This window comes from Tinamus guttatus, unplaced genomic scaffold (genome assembly GCF_059628265.1).
Source record: "Tinamus guttatus ecotype Peru unplaced genomic scaffold, ASM5962826v1 Tinamus_guttatus_pri_ptg000208l, whole genome shotgun sequence".
Taxonomy (NCBI): domain Eukaryota; kingdom Metazoa; phylum Chordata; class Aves; order Tinamiformes; family Tinamidae; genus Tinamus; species Tinamus guttatus.
This window is the reverse complement of record NW_028288742.1, coordinates 508,993-531,677: the sequence shown is the minus strand read 5'-3', so window position 1 is coordinate 531,677 and position 22,685 is coordinate 508,993. Positions and strand designations below refer to the sequence as shown.

General features: G+C 38.1%; 1 protein-coding gene across 6 annotated transcripts in view; it reads left to right on the top strand.

Moving 5' to 3' along the window:
- Window positions 1-22,685, top strand: part of RGS7 (regulator of G protein signaling 7) — a 223,181-nt gene that overhangs the window by 21,539 nt on the left and 178,957 nt on the right. The gene's annotated exons all lie outside the window — the stretch shown is intronic.

Genomic DNA, 22,685 nt, shown 5'->3' with positions numbered 1-22,685 from the left:
GGCTACACCAACTCTGCTTCCTCTTCATCCAGCGACAGGGCTATCTTTTTCATAACACTCCGTAATAGACCCTTTCTAAATCAAAACCTTGTGTATGGTGAAACTTTGGCTTTTGTTGTTCTCACATCACCATAGTCCCTTCATCTGAAGGAGTTATCAGAGTTCTAAGTTTATGATGACCTCTCTGGTAAGGTAGAAGTTGATGTTGTGAATTCACGTAGGTGTACCTTTGAGCCCTGATTTTTCAAAGAAATGGATTTCATAAACAGCTGTGAAATTTAATCTGTTGGCCAAGTCATATGCAGTATACTAAATACTTATTAAGGATAAGCTGTTTCTACTTTTAGCACAAAACATTAAATGGCAGATGCCCACAATTCTAATACCAGATGCCACTGATGAAAAGGATTTGTGACCTAAATACTTCTAAAGAATTTCTCCCTTAAATGTAAATTCACAGTAGCAAATGGTTTAACTGATCTAGGTAACTGGAGTGGTCTTTTTTTAAAATCTCTCTCTGCTCATGTGAGGACAGGTATGTGACCTGTTGTTGGTTTGCATGAATTAGCAAATGCCTTGCTCCTTTGAGAGGAAAGAAATCTAATAAACACAGGGCCACTTTGTTTAGTGAAATCAGTTAAAACTTACATTGATTTCAGTGTAGCCTCCTATAAGCCAATGCTTTAACTAGGATTTGAAAGCGCTATAAGAGGTATATTGTTTTTTCTTCCCCAAAGAAGGAATTCTTCTCAGGTTTCTTGGGTAACTTCCAGTTGCATGGCGGTAATATCTCCAGTGAAAGGGGATGTATCACTACAAATGCATGCAGAGAGATTAGATTTTTTTGGGAGGAGGGAGAAGGATGTGGAGAGGGTTCCTTCCAAACCAACTACGAGTCCTAAGCTTGCTGCAGCATTAGAGGATGCTCTTTGTGCTAGGTCGTGCATAAGGTCCGATTAGACTCTCTTAACCTCTTGAAACTTCCCGCTAAAGAATGCAAACAAAAATGCAACCTCCTTTGCAATTCTAAGACCTTGGTAGAAGAGATTCCCTTTGTTTCTGAATGAGTTGTCAGTTTTGCCAGTGCATCTTCTGTTTTTCTTCTAGTATTTTTTTCCCTTTAACAGACACCAGGATTTCCTAACACTCCATATTTATTTTTTATTTTTTCTGTACGATCCTGTATATGCCTTCAAGGGGCATTTGAGGAAGGGAGCAAGATGTCCGTAACTGTGGCGGATTCCAGTTGCTCATGCTGGTGAGGTGACTGTACGCTTGTCACCTGGCCGTGGCCTCCGAGGCTTTCGGGAAGGTGCTTCTGCTCACTCTCCTGCTGTTGGCCTCCCTTGGGTTCCTCAGCTCAGCCAAAGCCGCCTGAACAGGTAACTCCAGCCTGGTGAAGTTCAGTATCTACCCATTCCTGCCCACCCATTCAAACCCTAGCTAGCAGGGCAACCTTCCTGTAGTTCTGTAGTCTGCTCTGGGCTGCGTGGGGAAATGACTGGTTGCCCCTTGTACAATTGTGGGTTTTTTGGCTAGGTTGGTGGTTGAATAACTTGTGATGTTCTCTCTCTCAAATTTCAATTAGACCTTCTCTTTTCCAGCAGTCATGTTCGTATCTTACAAACAAACAAACAAAAAAAGAATGGAAGTGATGCCTTACTACATACTTAGCATATGTCTGTGTATGTTTTAAGCTAAAATCAATCTTGAATCTTAAATACCTTTGCCACACTTTTTTCTTTATTTTTCTCCCAACAATTGCTTTTTCATTTATTATTTCTGTTGCTGCCTTTCAAGTGTTTTTGTCTTCTCTGTGTTTACTTTCTCCTTTCCCATTGATTCTGTTTGTTCTATTGATGCTGGCAGACCATTCACTGATGATGGATAGTAAATGCTTTGCTGGAAGTGCTCAGATTTTGCAGATGGTCTAATCTAGAAATTCCAAACTGTGATGTCTTGGTTCAGGTTTATTTACAGTGCATTTAGACAGATAAAGTGAAAGTTTGATCTATCATTATAGTAAACCATATCCCTTATTTTTAGTTATTAGTCAGAAGTTCATATGGAAAATTGGCTGTAATAGAAAGTATATTATTGATAAAGTGAATATTTAATCTGAATTTTAGTGGAACAGAGTTGTAAGGGAAGTTCAAAACACAAGTAGAACTTTTTTTTTTTTTTAAAGAATATTAATTTTAGAAGATAATGTTGTTGTAGTAGTCATGCTATCACTAGAACATATTCTGTATTCTAAAATTAGGTGGTATTTGAACTTTTCTATCACACATAGGGATAGTTTTGATTTACAGATAGGAAAGCAGAAGGAATGCTATTTGGTGGAATTTGAGGGGAAACCTGTACATCTGTTTCTTGACAGCAAAGCTGGATTATTTTCCTTAAGTCTTTTGAATGCAAAAAAGATACACAAACATGGCTGAAGCAAAATCATTTGAAAATGTGTGCTCATTTATGGAAAGTGTTTTGTTCTTTTTGCCTTGCACATTCCAAAAAAATGAATGGCAGTTCGTCAAAGTCAACTACCCCCCTACAGTAGGGAAAAAAGAAAGTACATGAAAATGTCAGCAACAAACAAAACACCGTGTTCTGGTCTATTAATGGGTTAAATACATGTTTCCTTCTCTCTGTAGCTTCTAATAGAAAGGGAACAATAATTTAAAGCTGTAGTAAGCAGTAGAAATGATCGGAGCTTGTGCTGTGGGCAGTGGTCAATAAAGTAACTTCTGTGGTCTACTGAAATCACAGAGTTTAGTAGGAACCTGGTTAAATTGTCTCAGAAGTTCATGATGCATCACGATGTGAAGAAGAAGTTGCTCTGATGCCTGTGTATTGTAGCAGGACAGCTCCTCTTCCAAAATATTCTCTTGATCAGGAATGCAATTAAATAGATGAGATAAAAATTCTTTTAAGTGATGGCACGGATGGACAGGGATTGTTTTAGACTATTTGGAGAAGTTAAAGTTGACTTATCCCCAATGCATGTTTTGGTAAGGTCAGGATTCTTTCGCAATGAGATTTTTGAAGAGAGTAAATCTCTGGAAATTTCAAATTAAGATGAAAAATAAGGGCTAGAGATGTTCCTCTCTTGGATACTCATCAGTGCAAGAAGTTTCCAATATGTTTACGAATATTTACTTCTTAGTGGAGAGAAGTCATGTTTTTTTTTTTTTAAATGTATCCTCTAAAGCATTGCGTTGTGGCTTTCAGTTCAGAGATCATTTAGAAAAAGATCTTCCTGAGGCCTGTAAACATAACAACTAGGCAAAACCTGGGGAAGAAGTATTGGAAACTCATCTGCATGATTTTTGCGTGTGAACAGCACGTGTCTGTGAAAGGACAATACAGTATGGTGTGTAATATTGTGTTCAGTTGCCTACCCTAGTCTTGGAAAATCTCTATATTAAGGAATTAACTTTTCACACCTCCAAGCATAATTTATATAGGAAAATGGATAACTAACCATAAATAAAAGTCAATAATTCATACGTCCTTTAAGAGCATGGTATGCTTTCATTTCTTTTTGCGTATGCAGTTCTTTGTATAGACTGATAGAACTGATACAAATAGTTTACACTTAGATGCTTAAGCGGTACTCTAAGCATTTCAAATAATAGAATTTCATACTGAAACTTACTTTTCCTAACACTTTTTTTTTTTTTCCGAAAGCAAGTTTATACAGTTGATTACTTGTACCAACTCTTGTACTTGTAACAGCTCTTGAAAGTGGGATCACTGAGAATAGGAGAAATATGGCCAGTTCTCACTGCATTTCCAGCTAATCCGAGAGAGGACTGTCAAGGCTACCCTAGTGTAATAGGGTGTTTTTCAATAGTGTCAGTTTGGACAATTGCTGCAGCAGGTGAACAAACACCGACAGGCCTGTTTTGGCAGTTGTGGCTGTACATACAGTTACACAAGCACCCCTACGTAAAATAAATGTGAAAGATTAAGTGATATAACAGGAGATTTGAAGACAACATTTATGCTGTTACTGCAAACATTCATGCCTTGAAAGAAAGGGAGAATATCTTTCCCAAAGAATATAGTGGTAAGCACAGCAGTCAGATGAGTGTCTCTATTGATTTATGGGTACATGGTTCCCATTACCAGTGTCTAAGTACATGATTTATTGCTTACCTATGTAAAGTACAAGACACGATGGAATAAGAGCAATGAAGGCTCTTATTCAGTTCATCTCAGTGTAGCAAATGCATTTAAAAAAAAATTATGATGTGATATATTGGCCTTCTTCCTGGGGAACTTAAAAATTTCTTTATGTAACTTTTCTGTTTATAAGAACCCACCACTTTGCTCCTTTCTATAAATCTGTTTTCCACTAAGAATTAAGGGTAGTTTTATGTTTGAGAAAAACCTCTCCATGCTGGAAGCTTTGCTGTGAAACTTAGTCAAGATACGAACTAAATCCTTTTGATGAGACTTGCTTCTGTCCTGTGCAGCCTACCTGCCTGCACGGGGCTTGCAACTTGTGAAGAAGAGCTCACTTTTTCATACATAGAAAATATGTGAAATCTTAGAACTCCAGAAATGACCACAATACTTGGCTCGTATCACCACCTCAAATATGAGACGTTTGTCTTCAAAGCCAGTGAAGGTAGAAGCAGTCTCAGTGACGTGTCATAGGGATGCCTATATCGTACAGAAATTATCTGTTTATACACATATGATGTAATTTGGCTTTTCTTTTTTTATATATATTAAGTTGGAAATTTCTGAATAAGTCCTTTGACTCCGATATTCATGCATTCTGCAGAAAGGTATTTTGTTTTGTTCTCTTGCTATTAGTTATCAAGCTAGAAAGTTGGTTTGGAGCAGGAAAAAGAGTTAAATAATTCTCCCCTCTTGCCCTGCTGTAGAAGCTCGTGTCTGTGCATTTGCACATAGCAATGAATGAGCAGCTTAACAGCTGGCCTTCCATAGGCCTCGTGTGCACCTCCCCTTAAGGGAACAAACATAGGGAAGCTAATGACAACTCTCGGTTATATGGAACTTAGTTGGGTTTCTAAGCTGTCCGTGCTACATCTGTTTGCATGAATTGATACCAAAAAACACCCAAACCACTTTCAATTCTGAAATAGTTTTTTAAAATAAATTATTTTCATTCAACTCTGAACTCTCAAGCAGGTGATGAAAGTAGAAAATTGGTGAGTCCTACAGAGATGTCTTTTTTGTGATTGTGGTTATGCCTATTCCTTAACCTTAAGAGACTGACTGCCTGGATTGAGATTTTACGAATTGTGTCAAATTTTCAGACAGCGCAAGGTCCATTTGTCAGTATATCCAGGCCTCAGAGAGGGTAACTTCACTGATGGAGACAGCTGCAGACTCTAGAGCACCTTTCTGGCTCGGTTGACCGGACATTCCTTTTTGGAAGTCAGAACTAGCTTCCTCTACGGAAGGGCCTCTTGCCATTTCAGTCTTTGTACCGCAATGCACGCTGGCAGCTGGGTCTTTCATTAAACTAAGCAATTAGAAAATTTGTAGGCCGTTTTAAAATCTGTTATATTCCAGATGCCACAGCATGCAGTGGTTAAAAAGTGTCCTAGCTGTAAACTTGTTTGTGAGCATTGATAATTTTATCATGCAGAAAATACAGTAAAAGTACAAAAGCATGTTTCAAAGGTAAATATGGATTGATATGACCTAGTAAGTGTATGGGAAGCATAAAAGCATAAAAACTAATTTGTCAAAAAAAAAAAGGTCTGAAATGTTTGATTTCCCCTCCCCCTCCCTGCCCTTGTGCCAACTCTGCCTTCTTTCATGAGACGGGTTGTGCTGCGATACTCGCTTTAAATCATTTCCTAAATATCTCTGTTGCCATGGCAGCAGCTGCTGCTGCTGATGGCATTTACATGCAAAGCACTCCAGTGAGGAGATTTACAGAAAAGTCATTGAACATGGTCAAGTTTGTCAGCATTTTCATAGCTCACCCACAAAGCAGTTCATTACGCAGCGCGCTCTGCTCGAAACCAGGGGATCTGTTACAACTGGCGCAGCTTGAAATGTAACAGAGGACAGGGAAAGGCCCAAGCTGTCTAGCGTAGGGTCTTGGCTCGTTTCTTTAACCCTGGCAGGATCGCGTTTCTTTACAGCACAAAGACCTTTCGAGTTTGGTGTTTCTCCCGATCAGTAGTTACGTGCCATGTCGTTTTGTGATTCTGCTTACAGAGCAGAGCTGAGCTGTTTCAAAGCACAGCTCCTCTTTTAAATTGTCAAGACCCTCCTCGTACACTAGTTAAAAAACAAACAAACAAACAAAAAAACTTTGCTTTGGAAAACACTACAGGGCTTCTAATCTCACACCCTGAGACCCACTAGCTGGAGAGAAGCCCAAACATTGTTAAGTTGGCTTGACTCCCAGCAGTGTTTTCATATACAGACTGAAGGGACTATGAATGGCCAAAAGGGTGGTTGATCCCTGTTTCTTCTGAAACATTGCAATGAAATTATATTTTTTTTCCTGACCTGTAATAGTGAATTTTGTAACTCCAGAGACAATATTGGTCTCTGGCAAACAAACTCTTGTACATCAGACATTGAATGACCATGATGAAATGGAAGAAAACCTAGAATGGATTTGAAGAGCCATACAAATTAAGCGCTTGTGCCACGCTTAACAATTGACATCTGGTTGCTTTCTCCGAGACGTTCTTTAGTTCACTGTTTAAGACATACAGTCAGTAAATGATTGAGCCTTGAAGCATGCCTGTGAAGTAGGTATCTATCCTCATGCTGTGGACAAGAAGCAGTGTAGGTGTATCTTTCAGAAAAAGACTTCTCTGCGCTCTACACCAGAGCAGAGAAGAAAGCTGAGGCATATCTGTCTTCTCCCAGTAACTGGAAGCTCCTCCTGATCTCCCTTCCTGTTGAGGCAGGGTTGTTCACTGCGGTTGCTTGAGTCGGATGGGGCAGGCTGCAGATGAGCAAGCAATCCCCCCTTTCTACAGTTTTTGTAAAAGCTTCATCCAAAAGGATGGGCTCCAGAAGTGCAGGAGTGCAACACAGGCCAAGAAGCATTCATATTGTGATGTTGCTTGAGCTACCAAGCAAACAAACAAAAAGAGCAGCTGATAAAGATTCTGAATGTATTAATTAAATTCTCAACAAAGAGCGACAAAGCCCATACGGCCCTGTACAAGTTGAGCATTAATCATTCCTCATTGTAGTTACTAACGCACGAGTTGCATGAGATGCTCCATTTTCTCTGGTTTCGTGACTTATGTAAGCCCCTTTTCTGTGGACGTTCATAAAAATAATGTTTATAGGTATTCTTCAGCAGGGAAGCAAATGTTCCTTTATCTTCGGCCATAATACAAGACTAGAGAGAATAAAGCATAGATTGCATCTATCCGTGTTAATTTTCTCTTAATCAGTGCTTTCTGGAAACAAAGGAAGATTTTAACTGTTCTACAAGCCATGGAATAAAAATCAAACTTTAAAAGTTTTCTTTTCAAATTTTAAGTGTGGTTATTGCACTATCGTGATTTGAAATTCAGTTTTGACTTTAAAATGAAACCCAGCAAGGGGTATATGACACCTTTCTTGAGGTTTTGTTGGATTCTTAAAAATCGTAACATCCAAAGAGCTTTGAGAAAATCAGATTGCATGTAGTCAAGTTCCTGTAGTGGTTCTGGTATTCTTACTATGTTCATTGTGAAAGATCTGAGATTTTATCTCTCTTTTTCTTCGTTGCTTATCCACCCTTGTTTCCTGTTTACCATAACTTATGTAGTCACATTTTCAAGAGAAGGATAAAAAGTAATTTCAGGTATCTCAAATGTACGGTGGGTTTCTCTATTTGTTTAAAATCTCTGTGATAGAAAGTGTGGTTAACTTTGCAGAGTAGGGAGTAACACATAGCATACTTTGAAGGACAGGATTAAGTTGTTACCTTTTCTGTGTATATAATCCTGGAGATAAATGTGACCAATGTTAACATTGCTTGCATGCAATCCAGAAAGAATAGCTAGTAATGAAAGTTTATTCTCAGAAGCCAAATCTTCTTTTACCTTGATGCTCCCAAAAATCAATCATCATACAGCTTTATGCTGAATCAAATTCTGATTGTATTCTTAGACCTGTATTATATATATAAAAAACACAGAAGAGAACTAAAATATAAAAGGAGTATGTGCAGCTTAGCTGAAGACAAGTAGGATTAAAACCTTAAAAGTGCATTTCCCCATGGAATTGTTTGTCACAAACAGCAGCGCATCAGTGAGACTCAGTGGAAGGAGAAGGTGAAAAAATTAATGCCTACATAAACATGTCTTTTATTTTCCACTACTAATATGGAAAGGCCATATGCACAAGCCACTTCCTTAAAGAGAGGTGCAACACACTCAGGGAGCCCTGAAATTGTTTCACTGCTTTGTTTTCCACTATGCAGCTTCATTGTATGATGAGCTGTGATGCCACAAAATAGCCCAGCAAGCTAAGAGTTTCACTAGTATTTCTCTACGTCTGTTACGGATGTGTGGATATCTCCAACTGCTTTTCTGTGAAGCCTGTCAGTATACTCTGCTTAAAAGCTGCATCCTGAAGAGTTTTGGTAGGAAATGTGTATTTGGAAGTTACTGTAATACCTGGTTTTGGCTGGGAGTGGAAGAGCAGGTAAGGAGATAAGGCAGTGTTATGCTAAAGAGGTCACATTCTTGGTCATCAGGTCATGGCAGAGACCTATTTATAGTCCTGGGCAGACGTATTTTAGCTTACGTAATTGAATTAGAGTTTCATATGAAAACAGGCACACTGTCAGAAAGGCAGCAGGGAAAAAAATGAGAAAATGCAGCAAGCAAATAATTGTTTCTGTAAATTTACAGACTCCAGAAACTGTTGCTTTTTAGCATCTGCCTTCTCTATTTTTAAACTATTGCTGATTCAATGGGCCTGCTTATGGGAAGTGTGTTCAAAATTCCATATCACCATCATTGATTCTCCAGGAGGCAATGCTCGATTAAGATAAAAATTCATGTCCAGATTGGCACCCAGGGTTGGCACTCTTCTGGGGAGAATTATGGTATAATCTGACAAATCTGTACGGGCAGTACGAAAATAGGAAGAAGGAAGGACCTGAAATCTATAGGTGTTTCTCCAGTGAAAACAGACCAGTTGGACTAGAATGCCAATTCTGGCCAAATTGCTGCAAGCAGGAGCTCTTTGAAGTTGGTTTATCCTAGTATCTGACATGCCAGGTTTTATGTCAATAAAGTCAGTCCAGATTGACTTTAGAGGAACCTGTCTTTTTATTCTGATGGAAGGAATTTAGGGAGCCTGCAAAATGGGGATTATTAGAGCCTTGGACATATTGTTGTTCCACATGTCCCTTTGCATGTGTTTTCCAGCCACACTCCACATGGGGCTCTGCGCTTTATCACTGCTCTAACCCTAGTTAAAGTGGTGATGTGGACCTTGTCCCTTTAGGCCAATGGAGGACTGGGAGACAAAAGTTGCTGTATGGGCAGACATATTGTTGTCCCACATGTCCCTTTGCATGTGCTTTGCAGCCGCACTCCACATGAGGCTCTGCGCTTTATCACTGCTCTAACCCTAACCCTAACCCTCACCCTAGCAAAGCGGGTGACATGGACGAGTACTCACCAGGGCAAAGGAAGCCTGAGAGACAAAAGTTGCCGTACAGGCAGACTCTCTGTTGCCCCGCAGAGGGGAGCTGGAAAACACATGCCAAAGGACATGTCATTCTTATCTTTAGAATAAGCTTGTGATGTACAAACGTGCCACTGGCCAGGAGCTCTACATTACACTTCTGCGCTCATTTTGAGTCTGTGTAGTAGTATAAAGTGAATTTGGCCTGAGAGTACAAACAGCTATCTATGTAGCAAATAACTGATTTTTAAAAAAAGACATCTGACCTTATCCAAAGCATGTAATTGTGTGAAACCTTGCATCACTCTGGAGTTTTTTAACAGCTGTTAATGTCTGTGAAGCCTTTTTGCACATTAAGTAGAGACACTAGAGAAAAGAAGAAAAGTGATTTGTAACTTCAATAGTACCATCTTTTTTTTTGAGATGGAAGAAGGGAAGATACTTAAATACTTATATGACAGTAGCAATGAGTTTCTTTTCTGAAAATTGAATTTCCTCACTTATCGAGTGTATGGTGAGAGCAAGACAAATGGCAGAGCTTGATACCAGAAAAAGCTACAGATAAGAAGGCATCCATTCCATACTTTTTATCCTAAAAGCAGAGAAGCTGTGATTAAACTCTTGCCTAAGCTATGGATGACCCAGTTAAAGCTTGTTTCATAACAGAAACTGTAACTTTAATCAAACCTGGCTATAAAATCTAATTATAATTCAATGTGTATATGAAAATGTATTTGTACTTAGCTGGGGACAGCAAGTTGCAAGTTCCTGTACACAATCATATTTCTATTTTAGTAGCAATATGATATCACACAGTTCCTTGTCTGCTTTGTACTATATTCGATTAAAAGAAAAAAACACTACATAAGTCATCTTCTGTTTTACCTTGTCATAAAGGTGTTGTTAGCATCTTCCTCTTTGCAAAGAACTGATTTTCTTCAAGATATGCAATCTAGTGCTTCTTGAAGCATATTTTAGCTTTGCAAGCAAGGATTTCCAATTATTAAAATAAATCGGAACGGAATGAATTGGAGGTCTAAATAATTTGCCACACTTTTCTCAGTGTGGAATGGAATAAAGAAGTAGTGATTATCTGAAGTTAGCTAAGAATTTTGAAAGAAGCTTTTTTTTTTTTAAATAAAACAATATGAAAAGCAGTGGACATGATGTTGTCTTGGAGTTAAGTGGTGGAATGGAAATGGAAATTTCCAGTCTCATCCTGGAAAAAGAAAAGTAGGTTGCTTAAGTGATTAGAGTTCTAGGTTCTGATCTTAGTCCTTTCCCCACTTGTTTTGCCGGCTTCCTGGAGCAGTCTTCGGTATTCCTTGCATTTGCTGTTCACTGAAAGAAACTGATGTTAGCTCTCAATATAGCTTAAAAGTAATGGGTATAGCAACCATCTTTTCGTTGCAGGTAATGTGAGAAACTGTTACATTCAGCCAGAGAGCTGCGTCAAGTGCAGGCTCCAAATAATACACAGAAAATACCCCCCCAAAAACCCTGCCAGAAGTGTGTGTGTGTGGTGTTTTTGTTGTTGTTGTTTGTTTTTTTTAATTTTGTCAATCAATGAAAGAGTCGAAGAGAAGACTGAGACGTCATGGAGAGTGGAGTCAATGGGGTGGGTGCACAGAGAGTGTATGAGCTGAGAGCTTAAGGAAGGGTAACTATCTTCTGGGTATTTTGGTTTTGCTTTGCTTTTTGGTCTTCCTGCTTTCAGAGGAATTGAATTCTTTCCAAGCAGGACTCCATCCATTATTTGCAAGTCCATTTTTTCACGTTGTCAGCAACAATACGGATGTTTCCAAATGGTAGCCAGCTGATCAGTGAAAAATAGTGCACTTGTCACTGTGATAAAAGATACTTTGTAAACATACTCCCTTGATTATTTTGTGTAAAAGCCAAGTTGTCTGGATGTTTTCTTGGTGAGGAAGAAGCTATGCTTTGTGCATATGATCCCTATGGAGGACATGCCTGGAAGAGGGATGGATCACTGGGGTTGTCAGTGTGTGATTGCTACGTTAGGTCTATCACTTGTGGTGTATGTGTTGTGACTGGGAGGTTGAAGAGGATCCTTAAGTCTGTCCTGAAATACAGAATGGTTTGAATTGTCCTGTGGTAGATGTAGCGTTATTCCAGTTTTTCTCATCTGTAGAGATCTTGAACCGAGAATATAATCTTAAATAATGTCACTGTTATCCCGTGGTTCAGATTGGCTCACTGCAAATAGAGTTATACTAATCATGGTGACAGCCTTTAAATTCATTGTTACACTTTTATAAGTGCTTCCTTTCTCCTGTGCTGGTGAATCTCAAGTATCTCCAAAGCAGCAAATAAAAAATTGAAACTGATTTAATGTCAGTGGTCCCAGCTCCTAGATAGGTCTGTGGTCCTAAAATCCTTAAAAAGTCGTTCTCCTTATTTTCATATATATGGTCCTAAAATCCTTAAAAAGCCGTTCTCCTTATATATATATATATATATATATATATATATGTAGGTATGTGTGTATATATTATATCTGTGTGTGTGTATTTATCTGTATAGATATAAACTTAACAGATATATTCTCTTTAGAATCTAAGAAATATATTTAATAAGTTCAGCCATTAGTAGCTGAATTGGTGGGTCATACGCTTGCAGCTGAAGGCATCAGTATCATTTCATTTACACTGCTACTTATTTGAAGAAATACAGCTGTTCAAAGAAGAAAAAGGCTGTTCCTATCTCATTCTACAGTGCCTTGCTTGATTTGGGAAGTTGCTTCTGTTAGCTTAGTGTAATTAGGAACTTACTTTTTTGTAGTTTTTTAAAAATAAACCAGCAGAAATAACAGATGTTACACAAGAGTATTTGCTGGGTGACTTGCTGTACCACTCAACACGTGCCAGCACGCAGTAGAGCAGCTCACAAACCAGTAAGATCAAACAATCTGGAAAATGTTTTGTACTCTGAGTTTGCAGTTTGGATTTTTTAGTAATGCCTAAAGGGCAGGTGTCAAAGTTAAGACAAAGAGCTTGCTGCTATTACAGCATTCAGCATACTGATTGAAATATTTCTTTAAGGATTACTTTTTTGTCTCCAGAAAAAAATAAACACAGATATGATGAGCAAAAGATGCTCATTCAATAGTGTTTGTTATTTCTGTGCTTATTTCTTATTTATATGAGTACACAGATAGGAAGGAGGTGAAAGAATTTATGTCCTTATTCAAATGGAAAGCTTTTCAGTGTCTCTGTGGTATGAATATTTGATGGGCAGTCTTAATAAGCAATGCCCTGACCTCATTCCTCTGATAGGCAGGTTTTATTCTTGAACACTGTCCACTGTTGGAATAGTATCTTCCCCTGTGACTAAATAAAGTTCCATCTCCATTACACTAAATAAAGTTTTGTAGTAAATGACTCTTGCTTTATACATATAGACTTGGTCTGCGTATCTCCAGAGCTGTGGAAAGGTAGACAAACACTCCAGGCAAACCATCATGCTAAACTCTCTTCATGACTCCCTCCATGTCTCCTCCTTCCCCATCTTCTCTATGTGGCAGAATCCTATTACTATTCATCTCTACATGAACGGGATGGTGCCTTGTTAGTAAGTATGAAAGTCACCAGGACGTCATCATGGCTTTCAATTTTGTTGTTAATTAGGGAGAGTTTTCAGAACATCTTGACCTGCTTCAGGCTTGTAGTGCCATTTATGGATTTTCATTGTAACAACACCTGAATAATAACCAAGAATAGCAAGAATAATAATCTGCTAACAGTTAAGGTTCTTTATTTGGCCATTTTCTACCAAGTAACGTTTGAAAAAGCTGATAACCCAATTCTTCTGGTTGCCCCAAGTTTTGTACTTACCACGCTTCACATGGTTAAATGTTGTCGTGTCTTAGGAACAGGATTTCTACCACACTACATAAGTGAATGATATAGGCCTGAACGTGCTCTGTTTCTGTAGTGAAATATTTGGCTTCACTCAGAAAAGTTCCATCTCAAAGACATGAAAGTTCTGTTTGTCCCTAGTTTGATACTGCTGCAGCAAATCCAGTTTATTATAAAAAGCTGTGAACTTGGGTTTATGTTCAAGAAATCAAATCTTAGACCCCTTATACATTCACTTTAGATCATAAGATGATACAAAGCCTTACTCGGCAGCGTGCAACATCAGATAATCCTGAGTGGCCTTCTGGAAAAATCAGCAGGACTAGTTCAGGGGCTTGTCTGGCTCTAAGCTTCCATGATCTGTGATATGAACTTCATGTTTTGTCCAACTCACTCATTAGTTTTTGTCTGTAGATTTGCTGATATCTACAAGTGGTTGACTTCAGTTAGCAACTGCTAACAAATTCCTTTTTTTAAAATAGAGATATTCATGTAGTCTGTATAGTTGAAGAGACCTCTAGTCTTTAGACTTGTCAAAACCACTAAGGATTCTACCTGACTAAATCCTACTTTTTTCATCATAATTCTTTTTTCCAGGCTAACTCTTCTTCAGCTTTCAGAGACTTTTCACTCATAAGGTATGTAAAATTTGGCCCTAAATTCATTGAATGTTTAGGAGAACACAAACTGACATGTCTTTTTTTCATACAGTTCTTGTTGGCATGAGATCCAGAGACTGAGGGGTTTTTTCTTGCCTTACATTTATTCTCTACCAAGAGCCAAGTAAATAGAGAGGTATGAATGTTCCTGTTAATGATGGATTTAATTTAACGCATATGTTCTGCTTTCTGGCTATGTGTAATTCTTTTTAGGAATTACTTTACTTTCTGGCACCACAGAGACAGTTTAGCGAAAATGGTGTATGTCTACCTTGAGAGTCTTGGCCAATTATGGCAAGATCACTTTAAGCTGTAACTCAACATCAGGTTTATATTTGACTATATTCACTGAAGTGATTCATAGGAAGTTCGTAATAAATGTCCAGTTCCTGCCAAATTTGCTGCAATTCTCCAATCCTCTCCAACACCAACTCCAGTGCACCTGTTGCAGACGATAAAGAGGCAAAATTATATTTGTGCTGCAGTCAAGCTGACTGGTGTTACAACGGGTATATATGGCTCTGGTGAGTTTGGCCAACTGCTGTAAGGGGCTGCCGGCACCAGTTTGGCAGGAATTATGGCATGTTTTTGTAATTGTTGTGAAGATTTTGAGCTGCAGTTGGGAAACAAGAAGCTTTTCTAAGATGATACTTATCTGAAAGAGTATATGTTGTGAGAACCTGCTGTTTTGAATACTGAGAACTAAGTTCTTTGTATTCCCTGGAAGATGGTCTAATGTTTTGCAGGAGGACCTATTTTCTTTGGTGTCAGATTAAAACAGAAATTGAGGTCTGTACTGGAAGTTTCAATTATGGAAGTGAGTAATGTCATATCATGTCTGTCTTGGTGATTAAGTCCTAGTCTTGCAAATAAACTTTTTTTTTGAAATATGACTGCCTAAACTGGGCTTGATAAGGCAAATCGGTATAATAGCACAAAGTTAGAAATAGCTGAGGTTCTTTGGTGCGAGCAGATGAGGGATTCGGGTTGGTTTGTCTCAAACGTGTGTTTAATTAACCATGAAATAGTCGGTGCTGATGCCGAAATGAAACTTTGGAATTTCCATTTCACGGCTCTTCTGGAAGCCTTTCTGCAAATACAGGCAGACGTAACTTAAACAGCTTCATTGCGGTTTTCTCTTTTACAGCCTTATTTCATTCCAGAAAGCTATACTGGAATAATATTTTCTTATGTTGCAGCATCTTGATTTTTGGACAGAGATGGTCTGCAAGCCAGAATTTGCTGCAGAATTTGAATATCTATGAGCTTTGGTATGTTTTGCTTTCTAATTTGGTAGTGTACAAATTAGACCTAAACTTTTCCATATTAGTTTTAGAATATGCTTTCCAGGTGAACATGCCTATTTTGCTATGTTTTGGCAGGTAACTAACTGTTCTTTTTTTCTTTGTGATTTTTGTACCATTTTTTCCTAAGTCCCATTGTAGAGAATGAATTCTGCCTCTCAGGGTCTACCTCAGTTAATATTTATAAGTCTTTAAGAATTTCATTAATTCAGATAAGTGAAGCACTCGTAGAATATGACAGATACTTGGGGATTCTAATACAATTACAGTATAACTTTAGCTGTGTCAAACTATTTTTATTCCTTTGGATGGATGGCTTATTTGCAAGAATGGATGCATGGCTATAAGCAGGGAGAAAGCTTTGAAATGGGTGAGTCTGTTCCACAGAGTGGTTTGTTCCACGATTTGGCTCCAAGAGCCCCAAGCTGAAAACACCCGGTTCTTTCCACTTCACCTTAAGTGGTGTTCATACAGGCGCTGGCAATTCGGCATAAATAAAGACACCATTTCAAGTTTGGTAATGGAATAGGTCTTCATGGCCTGTAGAGTATACCCATTTTTAATTGAGACATAACAGGCACTACCAACATCTGCTCACGAATCTCTTCGCGAGCTGTGGATGTCTGCAAAGAAACATCTAGAACTGAGCTGTAAGACATAGATTTTGTAAGCTAAATAAATCTTAAAGAAAATTGTGAGTGGAAAAGTAAAAAAGAAAAAAATATATATATTTTGAATTAACCGGTCTCCGAAATAAGGATAGAGTCAAGCATTTACTTCTGTCACAGAGCACTCCAGGAGGTAACAGCAGCCTGCTGACCAGCAGGTAATGCCTCTTATAGAAAATGTTACTTGGCCTAGGTCCTCGTGTTAAGCGTTACTTAAAGGTAGGAGGATTTGCTACGTCACGTTAGGAGGTTTAACTGAGCAGGGAGGTTTGCATCGCCAGGAGTATTTGATTTTGATTTCAAAACATCTTTTAATTTCTGCTGGTGATGAATAGACACGATCACCAGGAGTCATCACTGGTCCTGTCCCTCTTGACAGAAAGTAGCAACGTGGTAGGTATCTGGCTCAGGCAAGTTCCCGGAACAGATCTTTCCATGCCAGAGAACACATCCTAGCACTTCATAATACACTGCATATGCTGCCAGATGGCAAAAATGTGAAGCTTCTTCAAATACATATTTTAAAATGTATGTTCTTTTCTCCCTTACTCTTCTCCTACCCTCAGGTTTTTCCTCACTTATTTCCCACACCTTCCTCCATACTTTTGTGACTTTCCTCACCACCACTGATTCTTCTTTTCCCAGCCCTTCACCCAGCTGCTTCCATCCCTTCTCCAGTACTTTAATTCCATTCTCTGCTTCTTTATTTTTCTCTCTTTGTCATTCTCCTATTTTTAAACCTATAAATGCTTTCCTACATTTTTAATCTCACGTTTATTTTTTTCCCATTTTGTCTTTGTAATCTTCCATCTGTTTAAGGAAAAAAAAAAAAGAGGGATACTGGTAACATTTGTCACCTTTCTCAGCTTTATTTTTTCTCAGTGACACTAGATTATCACAAAAATTCATCAGTTATTAATCCCTGATGTGTAAGACCATATAACATTTCTATTGCTAAAATTATAATAGTTACCTGAATATGTATAGTGATGCAGTGTCCAGAAACAGATTTCAAAGCCTGAGATCTCTCTCCATTAAACATACTTTTAATAGATTAAATACCCATTTTGCAGCTGTGTTCAATAAAATAGTAATATTCTTTAATATTAAATATCTCTTTGCAAAACTTACATCAGTGTCATGATTATATTAACACAGCTTAACTTCTTTACTTCCTTGCCAACTAAAATCTGTTCTAACGGACAGCCTTAGCATGTTAATTTAATAAAACTTGTTTTTTTATTAATGTCTAATCGTGGAACGAGGTCGTTAGAGTTTTTCTTGGTGGTAGGATAGCTTCCAAATATAAAAAGATTGGAAATTAATTTTTGTTTTGAATAAACTTTTAAAACTATTTTCCTGATTTTTTTTTTCAAAATAAAGAAACCTTTCTTGGATTTTCAGTTTTCCATCTCTCCACCTTGATTCCTTTGTTTTTAATTATCTGTTGTGAAAAGTGCACACTTTTGCCAGCATCTGATGCACCTGTTGTCGTTGCAGACTTGCAGATTTCAGGGCATAGGGAGTGTGAGGTCTGGTTTTAAGACGTGAGTATTTGGAAACACAGGGGCAAAAGTGATTTAGTTCGTTAGAGAACACATCCAGTGTTTTACTGAGGAAGGACGAGGAGGGAGGCATGGACAGTGAGAGATAAAGGGCATTGAACATAGTCTTTCTCCCTGCTCTGTAATGCAGCCACTAGCTCTTGTGAATGTGATATGCCATGAATTGGCATATATCCACTGGTTTCCAGAGTTATTATTATTAGCACAATTTTGTCCACTATCGCTATACTGTCATCTTCTCAGCTCCACAAATGAAGGACCAAGTAGCTCTAGTGATAGCAGCTCTCATGGAAAGAAACAGATGACAATGAGTAGGAGTAGGCATCTCTTTCTGTATTTACTAATTGCAAGATGATGAGTGCAGGCTTCTGCCAGACAAAGCAGTAGGTGCTGTAGTTGAAATTTAAAGTAGCTTTGAATGCATTGCCGCACTTTGGAGTAAGATGGACATGTTCTGAGATTCATTTTTCTATGAAGTGCTTGATCATCAAACTCATCAACTAGGAAATGTAGTATTGTTTCATTTCAGGTTATTCAGATAGTTCCGCATTGTTAACTATACCAGCTTGAAGTGTTTTCTTTTGTTTTGAACTTTGAGAAATATCCAAATAAAAAACAAAATATTATTGTCTTTTACCAAAATGCTTTTAGTTTTCTGCATAACAAAAAATGCTTCATCTCAAATACATTTTCTGCCCCAAAAAGGGAAATCTTGTCTCTTTTCTTCATGAGATAAGTCTGTTAGCTCCAATATCAGCTGGATTTTCTTTTTTACCTAATTGCATGTGTAAGCTCTGTGCTTTGTGTGTGAGCTTGCATAGGAGCTGGGGTGTTTTAATGCGGATGAGTAGTAGTCATGCGACACTCCTTGTTTCTGTGTTCATGTCTGGTGTCCCATCTCCCTTAGCCAAACCACGGATCTGTGAAGCCCTGATGTGAGAAAGATGCTCTTTAGAGCACACTGCGTGTTGCAGAAGTGTATGTTTATGCTACTGCATTTTTACCTGAGAAAGACCTGACAGATATGCAGCTGGATCTGCTGTAGAGTGCATGTGACCAGACCAATTTCCTGTGTATCACCAGGCAAAGGAGATCCATCACCTCAACTGCTCTCAGTGACCAGAACTGCTCAGGACTAGAATGCTATAGACAAGGGCTGAGACTCTTCTCGAGTTCCTACAGATGTGAGTCTGTTCTAATCCTCTCAGATCCTCTTTACAGTCATTGAGCATCAGCAAATGTTTTGTGGGATTTGATTTTTCCAGCCAAGTGTAGATACCCACTTCAGAATAGGAAAATCATACCCCAAATGAGATTGTTTTACTAAAAAGAGAGCTCAGAAGGACCACCTCAGAGGCAGATATTCACGGTAAGTCCAATGAATTCTGTTTAGATGTCAGGAAGTTCCAGCTGAATGTACTTCCTCAAACAGAAAATTTGAAGGTAATGAAAGTGAAGAAAGAAATACTTTATTAATTTACTTTCATTCTGTATGACCTGACAAGAAGAACCATTCATCTTCAGCACCTGAACAGCACTCCTATTCTTTCGGAATGTGACAGCTAACCTCATTGCAAGGTCTGCCTGACAGCTTGATATATTCTTCGCTATCTTGTGATATATTCTGCATATTGACTTGAAATGACAATATCAGTGCATGAACTTGCCTCATTTCCATTAGCTGCTTTATACAGATAAGACAGCAATATATCTGCAACGTCTTTTGAAGTCTGTTCATTTGCTTACGCTATCCATTTTGATTTCCTGTAGAAAATGAAGCAACGCTGCTATAAAAATGAGAGAAAAATCATTTGAGGTAATGATCATTCCCTCCAGAACCATGAGATCACTTGAACTGACCAGTGCAAGATTACTCTGTCCTCCTATTTTTTTTTCAGAACTTTTCACTGTGTAATTTTTATGTGCCTAAATTGATATGTTCTGGAATTATTCCACCAGTGTGTCATGGTCACTTTTTGTGGGAAGCTCAACTATCCACGCTATGAGTATTAAGAATTTTTGAAAAGCTCATCAGAGAATCAGAGTATGTTATATGTGTTACTTTTTTGGGAGAAAAAAATAAAGTGAGGTGAGACAGTAAAGTAGCAGAGATGGCCAGATATTTTTCAGCAATTGCTGTGGCTGTGTGTGGTCGAACTGTTGAGAAATCACAGGGCAGCTCTTTGTGTACAGAGGTTTCCTGAAGAAGAGGGACAATAGCCGGAAGGACTTACCTGAGCTAGCCAAATCAATCCCACTTTAGACACTTCCACTTTCCAGCTCTGATTTGAAGTTCAAGATGCTACTTCTTGAAATATTGTTGAGCCTGGAAATATAAGATGGCACTCTCATAAGCTTGCTGTCTTGAGAGATTTTTTGAAATCAGTTTTGCTACTGATGTCAAAGAGGTGAAGGTTTTATAACTACTGATGTCAAAGAGGTGAAGGTTTTATAGCTGAATAGGAAGCTACTTAACCTTCTAGGACCTAGGAGTTAGACTGTTTTTTTTTTTCTCTTTAGGGCAAAATATCAGAAAAACATAGATATTAAAAATAACGTGTCTAGAGCTGGAACGTCAATCTGCAGGCTTAGTCTCACTCTTTAAATGACCCAAGAGTTTATGTGGAGAAAAGGTTGTTGACATTTCTTCAGTAGGAATGGAACAATTCCAGAAGCAGTGCTGCCACTTATGCAACACAAGAGGTCTGATTCTTTATTTTTTTCTTTTTTAAACAACTTGATAGAGCAAATTCTGTCTTGTGTCTTTGCCTTGTTTCACCCCCCACTTCAGCTGTTTAATTATTTACATACAGTTTCTGCACGCAGGATGTCTCTCTCAGCTCTGTCTCTCTGCAAGGTGAAACTTTCAAGCAGCTTTTACAGCTATTCATGGAGTAGATGGAAAATGATGCTCTGGGAAGCTTTTGTTTATGTCCTTTGTTCGTCTTTTTTTTGGATTTGGGTTTTTTGTTTTGTTTTCTGTTAAGGGCAAGAGAATAGATTTCTTAATACCCTGTTGAGGGTAAGAGAAATCTATTCTCTTACCCTCAAATATACCATGTTTGAAAAAAAAATGAAAAAGGCAAAATCACTGTTGTTAAGACAGGGTGTTCAATGGAGAGCCGATGTTCTCTTTCTTCATTTCTATACTTTAACTTCTGCCAGGTATTGATCTTCATAGAATTCTCTCTTAGATGTCTAAAAATGTTTCCTCTACTTAAAACTAACTTGTATTATTTTAAACTGTGCTGATGTCATTAGAATAAAAAGGTCGTTCTGCGATCACATAGGATATACAACAAGAAAGCAGTGTTACTTTTGATGTGTTGTGTCGGCATAATGCATTTTCTGGTAGGAAATGGAACTTGTGAACGGGCAAGGGATCAAATAAGGCTACCAAAAGCACTTCAGTTAGAGCTCTATCTTCACTACAAAAATAGCATTGCTTATTTTAGGAAAGTTTGGAAGTAACTTGTAGATGATATTTAAAATGTATAGTTAGCGCATGTTCTTTGTGAACAGATGCCCATCTTAATGGACTGCAAAATTGATTGTAACTATTTTCAGTATTGTGGCTACCTTTTGGAGGAGAATGGAAAGGAAATGGCACTTTTGATTTATTTCTTCCAATATAAGAATGAGTATCTTACCTAGTAAATTGTTATCAAGCACAGGACAAGAACTTCAGCTACTAAATCTTTTACTGGAAGTTTAAGGGGACATGACAGGCTTTCTGAGCTTCTGCACTGAAATGAAGAAGGTGATAGAAAAGACCATCAACAGTAGTGTATGCACAATGTTGACATCTAAAAGCATAATACTGCACATGTTTGAAATCTGTCTTAAAAATGTAGTTGGGGTTTTCTAAAAATTTTGGATCGTGTGTGTTGTTACTGATTTCTTTTATCCAAATTGCTTACACTGGTACATAAAACTTTTCGTTTTCATTGTAGTTTTTTCATTTGCCCCAATTTTTCTACTGCTCAGCAAGAGCATCTCAAAATGTTTAGCTTACTGACTTTCTGGACCCAAACTGCATGCAAGGCGTCCAGTAGTTTCTGATATTTGAATGGTTTACTTAGAGGCCTATGTGAAAATGGGGGTCTCTAGAAATCTTGTTCTTGCATATAAGTGCAACTGACAAAACTATAGAGTTCCTCAATCTAAAGGAAATCTGTTTTTGCTTACTTTCATCTAGCTTTGACCTTAATTACCCTAATGTTATTTTTAAATCACTTTTCAATCAGAAATTTTACTTTTCTCTTTCCTAGAAACACTGAAATGTAGTGTTTTTAAAATTCAATATTCTCCTGGCATGCGACAGCTGCTCAATGACATTATCACGACGGCAGTCAGGGGTTCCTAGGGTTTTGAGTCACAGTTCTGCTATACGGTGCCAAAATCTTAACTAGAATTCCTGGCATGGCTAGTCCAAAGCTGAGGTTCCTGAGTCTTCGAGACAGCTCTGTGATACAAATTCTGGCACAACTTGCTGTCCAGTAATCCTAGGGTCCTAATCCTAGGGTCCTTTAGACATACCTGACATGCTTCACCACAGCCCACACATTTTGAATACTGCATGGCATGAATACTCTATCTGGAATATCTGTTCTACATCCACAGGCTCTTCTAATTTCACAAGACTCTTTTGTATTTGGTGAGAATTTTTTAGTTGCCAGGAAATCTTTTGGCAGGAGGATTCTGTCATCTTTCTCTTCTTCAGGAGGCAGGGAGATTTTAGAAAGTACTCCACTAAATCAAATGTGTCTTTCAGGATGTCAGAAACCTTTTGAATGACCTAGTAAAAGCATCAAACAGTATTTATGGAGTTGTGCAAGAATTTTTTCACAGAAATATCCTAACAAATTGGAACTGACAAATGGATTTTCAGAACAAAAAAAGGAATTAAGTGCTCCTGAAAATCAATTTCAGCTTCATGTCCAACTGTCTTTTGCATTTGAAAATC